The sequence below is a fragment of the Eulemur rufifrons genome, chromosome 15 (assembly GCF_041146395.1).
Source record: "Eulemur rufifrons isolate Redbay chromosome 15, OSU_ERuf_1, whole genome shotgun sequence".
In the NCBI taxonomy this organism is placed as follows: Eukaryota; Metazoa; Chordata; class Mammalia; order Primates; family Lemuridae; genus Eulemur; species Eulemur rufifrons.
The window spans coordinates 36,076,558-36,091,064 of record NC_090997.1 but is presented as its reverse complement, the minus strand read 5'-3'; the positions used below and the strand labels follow the sequence as shown (position 1 = coordinate 36,091,064).

Sequence of the window (14,507 nt, the reverse complement as noted above, 5' to 3'; positions counted from 1 at the left end):
AGGAGTTGAGTAGAGTCTGTGATCATAGTGACTACACTCTCTATAAAATTCTTGTTTGTGTGTGGGTCTGTTTCTGGATTCTATTGTGTTTCTTCAAACTACTTGTGTATTGTTGCATTAATATCTCATGGCTTTAATTACCACAAACATAATTTCCGTTTGATATCTATTAGGACAAGTTCTCTCTCTTCATCTTTCTTTTTTGAAAAATGACTTTAATCACCGTTGTTCATTCAGCTGTCTGTATAAATTTTAGAATTTCATGAAAAATTTTATTTATATTTTGAATATGATTGTATTGAAATTATATTTGTAATTTGAGATAGAACCTATATCTTAAAAATGTTGAGGTTTTCACTTTTTCCCTTATTCATGTCATCTTAAGATTTTTCTGTTAAGTTTTGTAATCTTTTTCCACAGAGGCTTTATTTATTTCTATTAATTTTATTCCTAGGGACTTTATTATTTTTGTTGCTATTGGGGATGTGATTTTTTTTCCCTTTAATTATATTTTAAAAACAATCAATGGCAATATACAGAAAAGTTATTGATTTTTTATGTCTTGCCATCTTACTGAATTTTATTCTTAGTTATAGTAATTTTTCATTTGATTATCTTGAATTTTCTATCATTTCCTCAGTAAATAAGAGCAGTTTGTCTCTTACTTTTCAATGTTTATAACACTTAATATGGTTTTACTTATTTAATTCCATTGGCTAAGATGTCTAGTCTAATGTTGAATAGTAGCAGTGGCAGTGAGCATTCTTGTTTTCTTCCTGACCTTAGAAATAATATTTCTAATAAGTATCATGTTTGCTGTATATTGGAGTAGATACTCTTTATCAAATTAAAGAAGCTTCTTTTTGTTCTTTGTTTTCATACACACACACACACACACACACACTTACATTATATGTACATATATAATCACATTTGAGTCTTCAGGGCATCTCTTGAAATTATTTCTCTTGAAATTATTAAATCATATGACTAAGTTAGTGAATTACATTGGTTGTTTACTATTAAAAATCTATCTTCTGCATTCCAGGGATAAACCTTACCTGATCATAGTGCATTATTCTTTTAATGATTGCTATTTAGCAATTAACATCCATGTTTGTATGTGGAAGAGGATATGGTTTTCTTTCCTTATGTTATCTTGTTTGAAATTTTTAGAAAGCTTATGACACATTCTTAAGAGGCTTGGTAGCTTCTCATCTTTTTCCATGCTTGTTTGTTTAAAATGTAAATTTCCATTTCTTCAAAGAGTTGGTAAAAGTTGCTTATAAAATTTTGTGGACCTGATAAATTTTTTGATGGTGGGGGGTTATATATTCGAATACTATTTCAAGTTTTCTGTGCCTTTGTTGGATTGATTTAATATTCTTCTACTTTTTTTCTGATAGTGTAAAATAATAAATTGTATTTGTGTTTTTCTAGTAAATCCTATTCAATTTTTAGCACATATAACTGAATATATTTTCTATCAAAATCCAGAATTAATCAGTGTCTCTATGCTCATTAAACAAAACCAAAATCTTTGTATGCTTCAATCTTTCTTGAAGTATTCCCTCCCATTCCAATTCCCCCCATATTGACATAATTTGGAATTCTAGTTCTATATTATTATTTTAAAAATCACTATTGTTTAAAAAAATCAACACTTATCTAGGGTTAACAATGTAATTTAATGGATTTTTTTGTTCACTATGCTTCTCAGAACTTCCTTATTACTATATTTATTTTTATTTTGGCTGGCACAGTTATATCAAAGAATTGTTGTAGATGGTAAACTTTCTGGTTCCTTCATGTTTCGTCTTCATACTTGAATGATAGTTTGGTTGGGTATCAAATTACAAGCTTAACATTTTTTTCTTGTTCCTTTTATTTCATTCATGTGTTATCAAAGAGATTCTGTTTTTCTTTCCCAAGATTTTGGCATTTCTATCCTTTACTCTTGGTTTTCTAAAATATTAATATAATATCCAGGTGTGGATTTTTATTTAAATTTATCTTACTCAGAACTTGGTTGGTCCTTAAACACTGACTAAACTAATGTATATATTATCTTCCTTTTATTCCCACTAATAACCTCTTTTAGTAATTCCAATTAGATGGATGATGGAACACTTGGCTTTATTTTACATGATTCTTAATTTTTATTTTATACTTTATATCCCTTCATCACTTTTTATTGCATTCTAGAAGAAATTTTTGGCTTAATGTTACAGTCAAGCAATTTGTTCTTTGTGTTCATTCTGTTATTTGACCTACTTACTGAGTATTTAAAAGATAAAAATTTTAATAGCTTTACTTTCTAACTGATTATTTTCTATGGATTTAATATTCCCTTAAATATTTCTGTGGATATGAGTTATAATTATTCTAAAGTCCTATTCTGACTTCTATATTAATTTTGGTTTCTGGGTATAAGTTCTTCATGTTTTAAAAACAAAGAACTCTGTTAAATCTCTTTTTAATAGTATTGGCTTTCCTCCAATGGTTAGTGATTCCTGAATGTTCCTCCTTGTAGCTGAGACTCCTTATTAGGCTCTGTGTTCTATATGCCCCTGCAGGCTGCTTAGAGGGAGGGGCAGGGTTTGCTGCTGCAACTTGTATTTCAGTCTGTTTTGAGAATGTGTGGGAGGGGCATGCCAAAAGCCCTGAGTTAAGCATTATATGGGATATCCATGTAACAGAAACACTTGTAAACCATTAATATTTTCAAATAAAAAAAATACACTTAACCCATTCTTCAGATTTTCAAAAAAAGAAAAAAAGAGAGACAGTGTATGGGCCAGATGAGAATGCCACTGTAGAGTATCTAAGGGGCCCGAGCTTCTGGCGGGAGAGGAGATGTCTCATTCCTATTGGTGCTTCCAACCATCCAAGGCATCCAGGGCATTCAGGATGCCACTTTGTTTCTCTACTCAAGCTTCCACACTCATAGCTCCCAGCTGGAGACAATTCCTGTTGCTGCTCTTTGATTCATAATGTGGCCTAGAGCGGTGGAGGGAAAGTTCATGGTTCAACCTTGCTGTTCCTGCTACTGTCCTCTAATAATCACACTGTCTGTCATCCCCCGCCCTCTTGTCCTTTGTATCCATTCCCAACACTTTTTGCAGCACCTTCCTATCCTTTTTTTGATTTGTGGTTTTAAATCATCCTTATAATACCATCTAGTTTCTGCCTTCCAGTGTCTTCTCAAAGTTCATGGTCCTCCATAGCTTGATAATGTTCTCCAATTATATGAATTTCAAAAAAAATCCTTTCTAAAAATTCAGTGGTTCCCAGTGGGAAGAGGAGACTACAATCTATTTCCATTCTACCACCTTGAAATGGAAACCAGAGTGTAACCTTCAAAACCCTAGGAGGACGTTTTGAAAATGAGTTTAACAGACCAGTTTGCAGGACTGCCATTGATGATTGCCTATGTCGTTCACTGTAGGAAGGCATCCCGCTGAAGAGGTAGGTGAGCACTGAGATCGAGCTCACTATTTCTCACCACGCTGTGTGTCCTTGCAGAGAAAAGGAACCACCAGGCAGGAGGGGCCCTTTTTTTTTAAATTTACACAAGGATGTCCTGTGGGTCAGCAGTGGCCCTGGTCATCTGAGCTTTGAAATACATTATGTATAATGATGGTTCCATAGGCATGTACCTATATCAAAATTCATCACATTATTCACTTGAAATATGCACAGTTTATTGTACATAAACTATACATTAATAAAGCTGGAAAACTAAGTGAAAAAAGTCAAAGAAATTATATTATGCAAATACTGAAATATGTAAAGTATGCTGTTAGATTTAGAGGGTAAATTTTGAAGGTTTCATGTTTTATAAATTGGTTGAGATAGTATAAAAGCTTTATCTTCGCTGACAAAAATAACAATAATTCTAAAAGACAACACATTCATGAACCACAGAAAGCATAGTTAATAGGAAGCAGTAACTAGCTGTTAATCATCTTTTCTGAGAAACAAAGTGGTATAGTTAGCAACCTGCCTTGGGTATCTTAGGAAAAGCTGTAGGTAGAGGCAGAGGGATGAACTAGAGCTGTGCTGTCCAGTACAGTAATCACTAGCCACATGTGGCCATTTAAATTTAAACTAGTTAACATAAAATAAAATAAAATAGAAATTCAGTTCTTCAGTCCTACTAGCTGCATTTCAAGTGTTCAATAGCTCCATGTGACTAGTGGCTACTTAACGGACATGACAGATGAGGCCATTTCTATCATCACAGAAAACTCTGTTGGACAGTACTGACCTAGTTGAGCTCTTAATTTAGGTCCTTTACATACCAATAGTTTTATCTCTATAGATTACTATATCAAATGTAATTCCAGATTTTAATTGTCAGAGAGTCTAATAGGAAGATGGAGTGCAGATACATACTAAGTATAGAATAGGTCCTTGGTAATTGATAAAATTGTTGATGAATGAATACATGAATGAAGACTAGCAGTGAATTCCCACTATTTGATAACCCCCTGCATTCATTCATCCATTCATAATTCAACAAATATTTATTGAGTGCCTACCATATGCCAGGTATTGCTTTAGGTGCTTGGGATATATCTACCAGTAAGCAGGCAAAGATTATTTCCCTAGTGAAGCTTACATATTGGGGGTGAGGGAGATATTGTAATTAACACACATAATAAATAAGTTTTAAATATCTTAAGTTTTAAGGTGATAAATGCTATGAAAAATAAAAAATAAAGCAAGGTAAGAAGAATCAGGAGTGCTGGATGTTTGTAGGGAAATAAGGATTATAATTTTAAATAAGATAGTCAGGCTGTGCCTCGCAGAGCAGGTAACATTTGAGTAAAGACTTGAAAGAGGTGAGGAGTAAGCCATATGAATTTCTGGGAAAAGAGTAGTCCAGGCAGAGAGCACAGCCTGGGTTGGCCTAAGCCAGGGATGTGCTTGGGTGCTCAAGGAACAGTGGGGTGGCTGGTGTGGCTGGAGCTGATGAGCAAGGGGGAGAGTAGCTGCAGAAGAGATCTGACATGTGACAGACAGATGGGCATATCCAGTGGAGTCTTATAGGCCATTGTAAGAATTTCGACATTTTTACTCTTCTTAAGAGGGTTTAAAGCAGCAAAGGAACATGATTTGACTTAAGTTTTTTGTTGTTGTTATAGCACAACTTATATATTTCAAATGGACAAAAAAACTAGTATCATTTGCAGTAACTTAAGATAAATTGCCTTTGAATGGGAGTGTCCTTTCCAGTACTTTGAGTTCTACAAGACATATCTAGAAAATTTACTACTATGGAAAATGAAGACTGTTTATATTAAATGGGAGGGAAGGAGAAAGGCCTGTGGTTTTTCTTTTAGATTAACTGCTGTAACACTGTCTTTCAGGTGGCTGAAGGAGTTTCATATTTTTTTTAGACATCGTTAGGCGCCAAAGCTCTTGCAGGACAACTTTGATGCTATCCATAGGAATACTGCCATTTGCTAGCACTAATATGGCTCTTGGATCTCCACTCCATTAGAACTATTAACTTTATTCATATTAATTTTTGTTACAAATCTTACAAAGCGTGGGTACTTCTGGGTATTTAGGTCTACATTCTATTTTAAGGTCATATATTCGATTTTCATAAGTTGCTCCTGGAAGCCCAGTTATCATCTCTGTCCATCTTGTAAGTGTCATGTCTTCATCATCTTCTAGACCCCAGCTAACTGTTCCATCTCCTACTCCTTTCTGGTCACCTTCGAGTTCTTTCAATGGGCAGGGACTTTTATTCCCAAGCTTGTGGTGGCTCCCAGACTTAAGTATCAAAAGTCACAGTCTAGGTCCTGTGTTAAGAAGACAAGGTACTGGGCTGGAAGACCTGTTGGAGGCTGTTGCAATATTCAGGGGGAAGATAATGGTGACCAGGTTCAGGGTGGTAGCAATGGTCATGCTGAAAAGTGGTTAGATTCTAGATATATTTTCTATGTACAACTATAAGATTTCTGGATGGATTGGTTGTGGATGTGAGAGAAAGAGAGTAATCAGAATTTCAGCCTAGCAACTCAAAGGATGGAGTTGGCATTCGTGGGGGTGGGGAAGGCTGCAGGAGCAGCAGTTTGAGGGTAAGACCAGAAGTTGAGTTCTGGACATGTTAAGTTTGAGATGTGTATTAAAGATAAAAGCAGAGAAGTTGGATAGGCTGCTGGATATGCAAGTGCAGATTAGGGAGAACAATATAGGATGAAAATAATGTTATTGATAGGTAAGCAAATATATTCTCTGTTAATGAACTGCAAGTCTTTGTACATCAGAAGGTTTGCATTTGTCAGATGTGAGGTAAACATATCATCATTTTGTTCTTAGCATAAGCTAGGAGACCTGTTCATAAATTTTGCTTTGCAAACATTTACAAAATGTTCAGGCATTAATTTTGGCTTTAAAAAAGGAAATGTTTCCTGCAAGCATGGATGTTTAGTGTGCAGGTTTTTCTGTGATTTTTGCAGAAAGCTCTTTCATGTTTTTTGTTAATATTAATATCAATACTGTGTTAGGACATACACTGGCATTAACTTCCTCCTACCTCCCTAATATTTTTAGCAGTTAAACACAAATTACTATAATTTAAATATATTTCATTTACCACTGCAGCATAAATAATTTCCTTTTAGTCATAGGAAAGAAAATCTTGATGTTAATTTAAAAAATGAAATAATGAAATGTAAGTACTTGAGCATCAGGCCTTGAGCCTCATAAAAACAAGTTAATCAAAATTGCGGAGCATTATAGTCTTAAAAGGATGACATCAAGGGTCTGATGTCTTGGATTCGTAAGGGTAGACATGGAACAGTCCAATATCTGTGCCAGAATGACCTCTGTGAAGCATAATATTTCCTTTTAAATATTTAGACATCATGATAGTTTTCCATGGTTTTAATTCATACAGTACGGATTTTTTTTTTTAAAAGCCACAGAAACATAGCAATTCTTTCAGCCGTCCTCTCCTTTCTGTACCTTGCTTTTAACCCTGTTAACTCTTAACTACGAACAATTAAATTAACACCTTCTTTCAGAAATATGACCATTTTCAAACATCTCTGGATAAGAAAATAGAGTGATGAAAAGTTCACCAACTCTGAGTTAGGGTCATGAAATCTAGAGGAATTAATATGAATAAAATAAGAAACATTAGATATCTTATTCTAGGTTTAACTTATATTGCTTTTAACTATAATTCTTTTACTGTACTTCTCCCCTGTTAAGGCTTTCTGGCTGTTTTCTAGGTCAAATATATTATGTGGCCCAGGCTATGTAAAGGACCCTTAGTTTATGATACCCAGAAAACTGTTTTGGAAGTTTCAGAGGAATCATGTGAGTTAACATAGGAAACTCATTCAGTCTGTTTATTTTAGGCTGATTTGCTTTCTTAATTGAGTAATCCAAAACTGAATATTTATGTAAAAGAAAAGATATTTTGCTATGTTTATACTTGGACGTAATTAGCTAGTTATTTTTCTTTCTTTTTAGTCTCATTGCCACCACACACACAGAGAGACACACACACAAACACACACACAGTAACCAGTTAAAATAGCACAAGATAATTAAATGATTTAGCTTCTTATTCTGTATATTGAATGTTGAGTGCTAAGAAGTGTTTATGTTGAGTAAGTGAACTTTTTCTTTCCATGAGATTAAAATTTAGAAAAAGGAAGTATGGGATACGTAGGGGGCACAACAGTGAGTTTTCGTTGTGCCCTGAGAACAGCAATTCTAAGACGCACACGTGCCCTGAGACATGGTACTGAATGCAGACTCTGGCCCTGGCCTTACAACCCTTTGCTCACAGGTATATTCTTTTCTTACTGATCTAATTTGTTTATTCTCTACTTACAGCCAAGTATTAATACTTTAACTTCATATTTGTTATATATAGTGTGCTCATTTTTTATTTTGTGGCCATTGCGAAGATCTTGGGTATAGATGAAGTCGTGTGACAGTGAAGAATAACTAAATGTCTGAGTAGCCACGGTCTTTGACCCCCACCTCTGCCCCCATTCCCCTACCACAGACTTTCCCACGTTCACCTAAACTGCTCTTGGGCCACTGTGGTCCTGATGGGGGTAGCGGAGAATTGGAGATGGTAGGAAAGTGATTTCTTTGGAATGAGTAAAGGGATGGGGGCCGCTTGTACAGAATGACCCATCTCTGCATCCCAGAGAGGCATGGGTTACTGGGCGAGTAAACACAGACTGGGCAGTGGGCTTGGCTTGAGTTCGAGGCAGAATTTTTTAGAGTTTAGCGTTGAGGAGGAAGCCAAGTGCGGTGGTTTATGCCTGTAATACTAGCACTTTGGGAGGCCAAGGCGGGAGGATCTCTTGAGGCCAAGAGTTCAAGTTTACAGTGAGCTATGATCAAGCCACTGCACTCCAGCCTAGAGGACAGAGTGAGACCCTGTCTCTAAAGAATACATAAATAAATCAATGAATAGCATGAGAGAGGAAAGAAATTTTTTTTTTTGAAGCAGCTGCTGTGCATAGCTCTAACTATATGCATATGTACATATATGTATATACACACATGAGATTTAGATGATAAGACAATAAAATTTAATCTTGTTTGTAATTATTTTTGATTATAAGCAGGATTTATATTCATGTGGTACCCACCAGGATGGGCACACTATTGTTTACAGCTGTTATCTGTTCTGATTGGGTCAGTCCCTTCTGCTCGGCCACTGACCCTGCCATTCTAGCTGTGTGGTCCATCCCCTGGGATTTTCTGGGCCTCTCTCATCGCAGGGGTCCTCAGAACCTCACTTTAGCACTATAGCTGATATCCATTCTTATTGGTTGTCAAATATTTAAAATATCACCTCTGATTGTGATATATCTAGGGCTGGGCCCTAAAGAAATGAGATACTTAGAAAGGGCAGGTCCATGTGGGCTTCACAGTCGGTAGAGGAAGAAAGAGAAATGGTAGAAAGTATGGAAACAAATATGGAGCATGAAAAAGGAGCAGAGACAGTGTGAGAAGAGAGGTAAAGACACGCTGCTGGAGAGGGCCACTGGGAACCGGCGTATCCTACATCTGGATGGCCCCTGGGTGGCCGCACCTTTGCCCAAGCCCTTATCCCCACCTGAAAGATCCTGTAGGTGCCTTTGAAAACATACTTCTTTTTGCCCCATACGAACACTCATAGCCTGTCCTTGTTCCTGCTGAGCACCTATGTTGCATGCACATACTTTACCCTTGTTAAAGTGGTGCTCAGTAAGAATTTTTGAATGTTTTGTATGTCTAGGCATAGTGCATAGAATCTGGAGACCACCTAATTTATCACTCTCATTTTGTGAGTGAGATAATAAAAGGAGTCTAAAGAAATTAAGTAATTGCCTTATGTCCCTCAGATCCAGGGATAATGCTCCTACTATACTATGGGTCTCAAGCTGTAAGTTTCCTGAAGGAAATTGTGTTATAAATCAGGACAAACTTCTCAATTGGTTCTGTGCTTTGAGAACAATGAACTTTGGTTTTTTCTTTATGAATATTTAGAAAAATAGTCCTAAAATTATGTTGAATGAAAAATCTATATGACACCATGAAAAATATATATAAACACAACTTTAGGCAAGGAAATAATTCTATGTCTAAGCCAATATGGTGTCATGAGAGGCAGTAAAAGAATAGACTCTGGAGCCTAACCTGCTTGGGCTAAAATTCTAGCAGAGAAATATTTAACACATTGCTTGACTTCCCTGTTCCTTAGATTCCTCATCTGTAAAATGGGACTAATGTATCATCTCATAGGGTAGATTTGATAGTTATGCAAGATGATTTAGCTTAGAGCAATGCCAACACATAGTAGGGCTGCATATGTTAATTATTGTTATTATCATAATTTTTTGTGGGCTGAGGTTTTCTACAGTTTAGATTTAAAGTGTAGGAGAGGCCAGGCGCAGTGGCTCATGCCTGTAATCCTAGCACTCTGGGAGGCCTAGGGGGGTGGATTATTTGAGCTCAGGAGTTCGAGACCAGCCTGAGCAAGAGCGAGACCCTGTCTCTACTAAAAGTAGAAAGAAATTAGCTGGACAAAAATTAGCTGGGCATGGTGGTGCATATCTGTAGTCCCAGCTACTGGGGAGGCTGAGGCAGGAGGATTGCTTGAGCCCAAGAGTTTGAGGTTGCTGTGAGCTAGGCTGAGGCCACGGCACTCTAGCCTGGGCAACAGAGTGAGACTCTGTCTCAAAAAAAAAAAAAAAAAAAACATAAAGTGTAGGAGAGACTCAATTTCTTTTGAGTCAGATTTGATGAGACGATTTGTACAAAAGTGAAAGTTCAGTTAGAGAGGGAGGTCTGTGGGGGTTATTACAGTAAACAGTAAACCTTATATGAGTTATGTACCCACATAACTCATAACATGTTTGCCACAGAAAAATTTGAAAGTACTAAATATTTCTTCATAAATCAGCTTGTTTGAGCCAGTTCTATTTTTATCAGCATATCTTATCTCTCTTATAAACAAATCATGTCCACCAAAGCTGGAAAAAAAATGCTAACAAGTATTCTAATTCAACAGATTTTTATTGTAACACTCAGAAAAGTTCAGTCTTTTATGGTATCTGTTGGCCAAATTGTCTTGGTTATCTTCTGGGATAAGATGTACAAAAACATAATTAGGACTGGAGCTCACATTGGACTATCAGAAATAGAGGATGAATTCCTATTTCCAAAAGGAGAACTTTCTACCTCAGTATTAAATGAAGCCTTAGTGGCAAGTGAAAATCATTATTAGTAATTCTGACAATTATTTTCATTCTAAGACAGCTGAAATTCATAGGTATTTACTTTGTAAAATAATTTATTGATTCTGAATTATAAACTACAGAAATGATTTGAAATCCACCATTACTCCTAGGTAAAACTCAGTCTAAGATGTGATAGATTTTCCCCCAAACAATATTTAGATCATTTTAAAAAATACATTAATGTACATATAATGTCTTTAAGTCATCAAAGAGGTGCATAAATGCTGGGTACCTTTAGAATAGCAGAAAGGTGACTTTCACCTATGGGTGCTAACTAAATTCTGGGGAGAGTGTCTATCCTTTTTTAGTCCTCATATATTTGTTGAGACTTAGCAAAGATACTTTGAGGGTTCTAGTTAGCTTGATGGTGCCTCATACTTCCTGAAGAAGGTTGCAGTTGTGGAGACCACACTGAATACTTGAAGGCGTTCCAACCAAAGAGTCCTTAGACATGCTCCAATTGAGTGGGCTGGGGAGATTTTTTGTTGTCTTTTAGGTGAAGAGCTAATGGCAGAAGGAATTCTGGGGACTCCTAGTCACAGGATCGCTGCTGTCTCTATCGGCTATGTTGGGGTCTAAGTGCTTTCCCAAATAAAATGAAAACTAGAGCCAGAAGTCAGTAGCATTTCTTTTCTCAAAATAACATTTGATTTGAATTACTTATAATTATTTAACTTACTTGAAGGGATTAGGGTAAATATTTAGGAAAGTTGGTTCCCAGGAAACACATAAGTGACTTGAGGATTCTAAAAATTATCTTCTAATTCTCTTGGGAACGCAGAGTGTGTGGCTAACCTAAATATTAAGAGACAAGAACTATCTGACAATTGGAAAGACTGTAATTGAAATGCATTCCTGTTAAATCAGTGGATCAAAAAAACAACAGAAAATTATGTGTCCATAAGGAAATGTAGACATTAATATAAATAACAATGACAGGGTGGATATTTCAAGGGGATATTAAAAAGCAATTGATTCAGAGCTTATTTGTATCAGGCATGGTAAGAGCATTGTAAATGGCAAAGTCCTATTTCTTTTGAAAATTTCACAATGATTAAATGATAGGGCTAACGGGACTGAGAATGAAGCGGGAAACTCTTTTTCCACATCTCCAAAAGAATATGCCCTTCCTAAATTCATTTTTATGTTTTATGCAAAAATTCTTTTAGTAGGGTGAGTACCTCCTCAGTTAGATAATGTGGTTAAAGCAATTATTCCTCTTTAGTCCAGTCCTGCCAAAAATTCATACTAGTAATTAATAACATGCTGAATGAATATTTTGAAAACTGCATTTTAAAAAACTCAACTCATAATTAAAAAAAATATTTCAGTAAGCAGTGGCAGAGAATCATTGCAGACACAGAAAAGAAGCAATAAAAATTGGTCTGTTAAAATAAAACCAAGCAGGATCAGAGACAGTGTATAGTGTCATTAGATTCTTAGGTCATTAGATTATCTTGGCTAGCTCTTAACTTAGATGAGCCATGTTGCTTGCTTTGGGGCCTCCAAGCAAACCGTACGTGGCAAGAATTGACGTATGAATACATTTTCAGTACACCACTTCGTGTTATTTCACAGGCCTCTGACATTTGGCTGTCTCCCAAATAATCTCTAGTAGGTTTCATCAATGCCTTCATTTTCCTTTTGTAATGCTTAATAACTTCTTTGGGTGTTTTTACTTAAGCAATTTTCTCGCATCCAGGAGCAGGGTGATCCTTAAATAAGGAAAGTTAGGCTCTCCCAAAGACCCAAACAATGTATCTTTGTAGGTCAGAGAAAAAGCGGGAGTAGAACAGAGTAGACATAATTGGAGCTCATGCCAAGCCAGCATTTTCACTCTTCGCTTCCTTCCTTTCCTATAAATAAAATTAGGAGTGGAGAAAAAGATTTGGAAAAATATTTGAACAAAAATTTTCTCCCAAACCCTATACCTTCTTTTCTTCCCAGCCAGAGGCCACCCAGGGGCTTGATTGATGTCTTCTATTGGAGAAGTCTGAAGGAATCCACTTTTGGATAGCTTAAGTGTATCTGCTTTAGTAGGTAATATTTCCAGGCCACACAGAAATGGAACCAGTTTTCTGGGTTTGCCTCTTAGTTGACCAACTTTGAAACTAATTAGCTATGAGGCTTAGAGCAAGCCGCTTTAACTCCTCCATGCCTTCTGTTCTTCTCTGATAAAAAGAAGAGGGCAGATTAAATGTTTTCAAAGGCCATTCTAGATCAGGATTTCTGAATTTCAACATTATCGACATTGTGGACTGGATTATTCTTTGTTGTGGTAGTCTTTCGCAGACCTTGTAGAATATTTAATTACATCCCTGGCCTCTACTCGTTAGATGCAGTAGCATCCTCTCTAGTTTTGACACCCAAAAATGTCTCTAGCTGTGGCCAAATGTCCCCTGGGGATAGTTTGCGACATAAAACACAGGATACCCAGCTGAATTTGTATGTCAGATACAGAATGAATAATTTTATTGCATAGGTTTGTTTGAAATATTTAACAGGACATATACTAAAAGTTTATTTGTTCTTTATCTGAAATTCAACTTTAACTGAGCATCTTGAATATTTATTTGCTAAATCTGGCAGCCTTATGGGTGGTAGTGGGGGGGGGGTGTGCAAAATTGCTGTCTCCTCCACCCCATTGAAAACCATTGTCCTAGGTGGTTTAAAAACTTTAAGAAGACATAGTTCTGTTCTCCCTGGAGATTTCCAGATTAGAATAATTATAAGGATAGGACAGACTTCCATTAGAACAGGTTTTTGAGGACGCTTCTATTTTATTAATTTTGCATTCATAGAAATATTAATATCTTTTCAAAAAAAGAATATTTTCAACATTGTTAGGATAGAGGTGTCAGATAATGACCATGCATTTTAGCCACTGCTGATTTCCCTCTGGAAAGACTAAATATGTGCTGAGAGCATTGGCAAAACAGGAGAGAGAGACAGAGAGACAATTAGATATTTTTAAAAAGCATCAGTGTAGTAGACACTATGAGGGAAGTTATAACTTTATTGAACTTATTTTGAATTCCATATTAGAGTAGGGTGAAGGATAATCTTTTCAGTGAGTAGGATATTTTGAGTTTTTAACCCTGTTCCAATTTTAGGACATTTTACTCCACATCAGCTATAACAGAAAGTGGAGGGATTGCCACAGGCAGCTGACTCCTTCTTCCTTCTACTCTAACCTCTGGAGAAGTTACATATAAAGAGCAGAGTACTGTAAAGAAGTGTGCATGTGGAGAAATGGAGATCAAATGAAACAGATTTAGGTACATGTCTTTGTGTTATGCCAAGATTGACACACTGATTTTTCAACTTGAGCCAGACTCACTGACCAATTTAGGATCTGGCATTTTTTTTTCCCACTGGGGCTTTCTGTCTTCATGAAAGCAGGAGGCTTGAAGACTCAGCATAAAGATGAGGGCGTCTTGGGATGTTGAAACTGGCAAAATATGGCAGTGATAACTGTAAGCCTTGAGTACTCATAGGTACTAAAGGATAGAAAAATATTTTATCACTATATTGATAAAGGTTTTTTTCAATGCTTCCTATAGGCATGGAATTAAACTCTGAAGGAAGGCTAAACAGCATAAAATTATTCCTCTCTTTTACAAACTTCCCAATCATTTAGGGAAAGAATACATGCGGACAGGGAAAAAGTAGCAAAGAGCATATCAGATAAAGAATGAATAATTTTTTGCATAGGTATGTCTAAAATATTGA

General features: G+C 36.1%; 1 protein-coding gene and 1 pseudogene across 1 annotated transcript in view; one reads left to right on the top strand and one right to left on the bottom strand.

The window, feature by feature from the left end:
- FILIP1 (filamin A interacting protein 1) overlaps positions 1-14,507 on the top strand; it is a 163,144-nt gene that overhangs the window by 25,913 nt on the left and 122,724 nt on the right. The window lies entirely within an intron of this gene.
- LOC138395510 (ubiquitin-conjugating enzyme E2 variant 1 pseudogene) lies at positions 5,350-5,739 on the bottom strand (annotated as a pseudogene).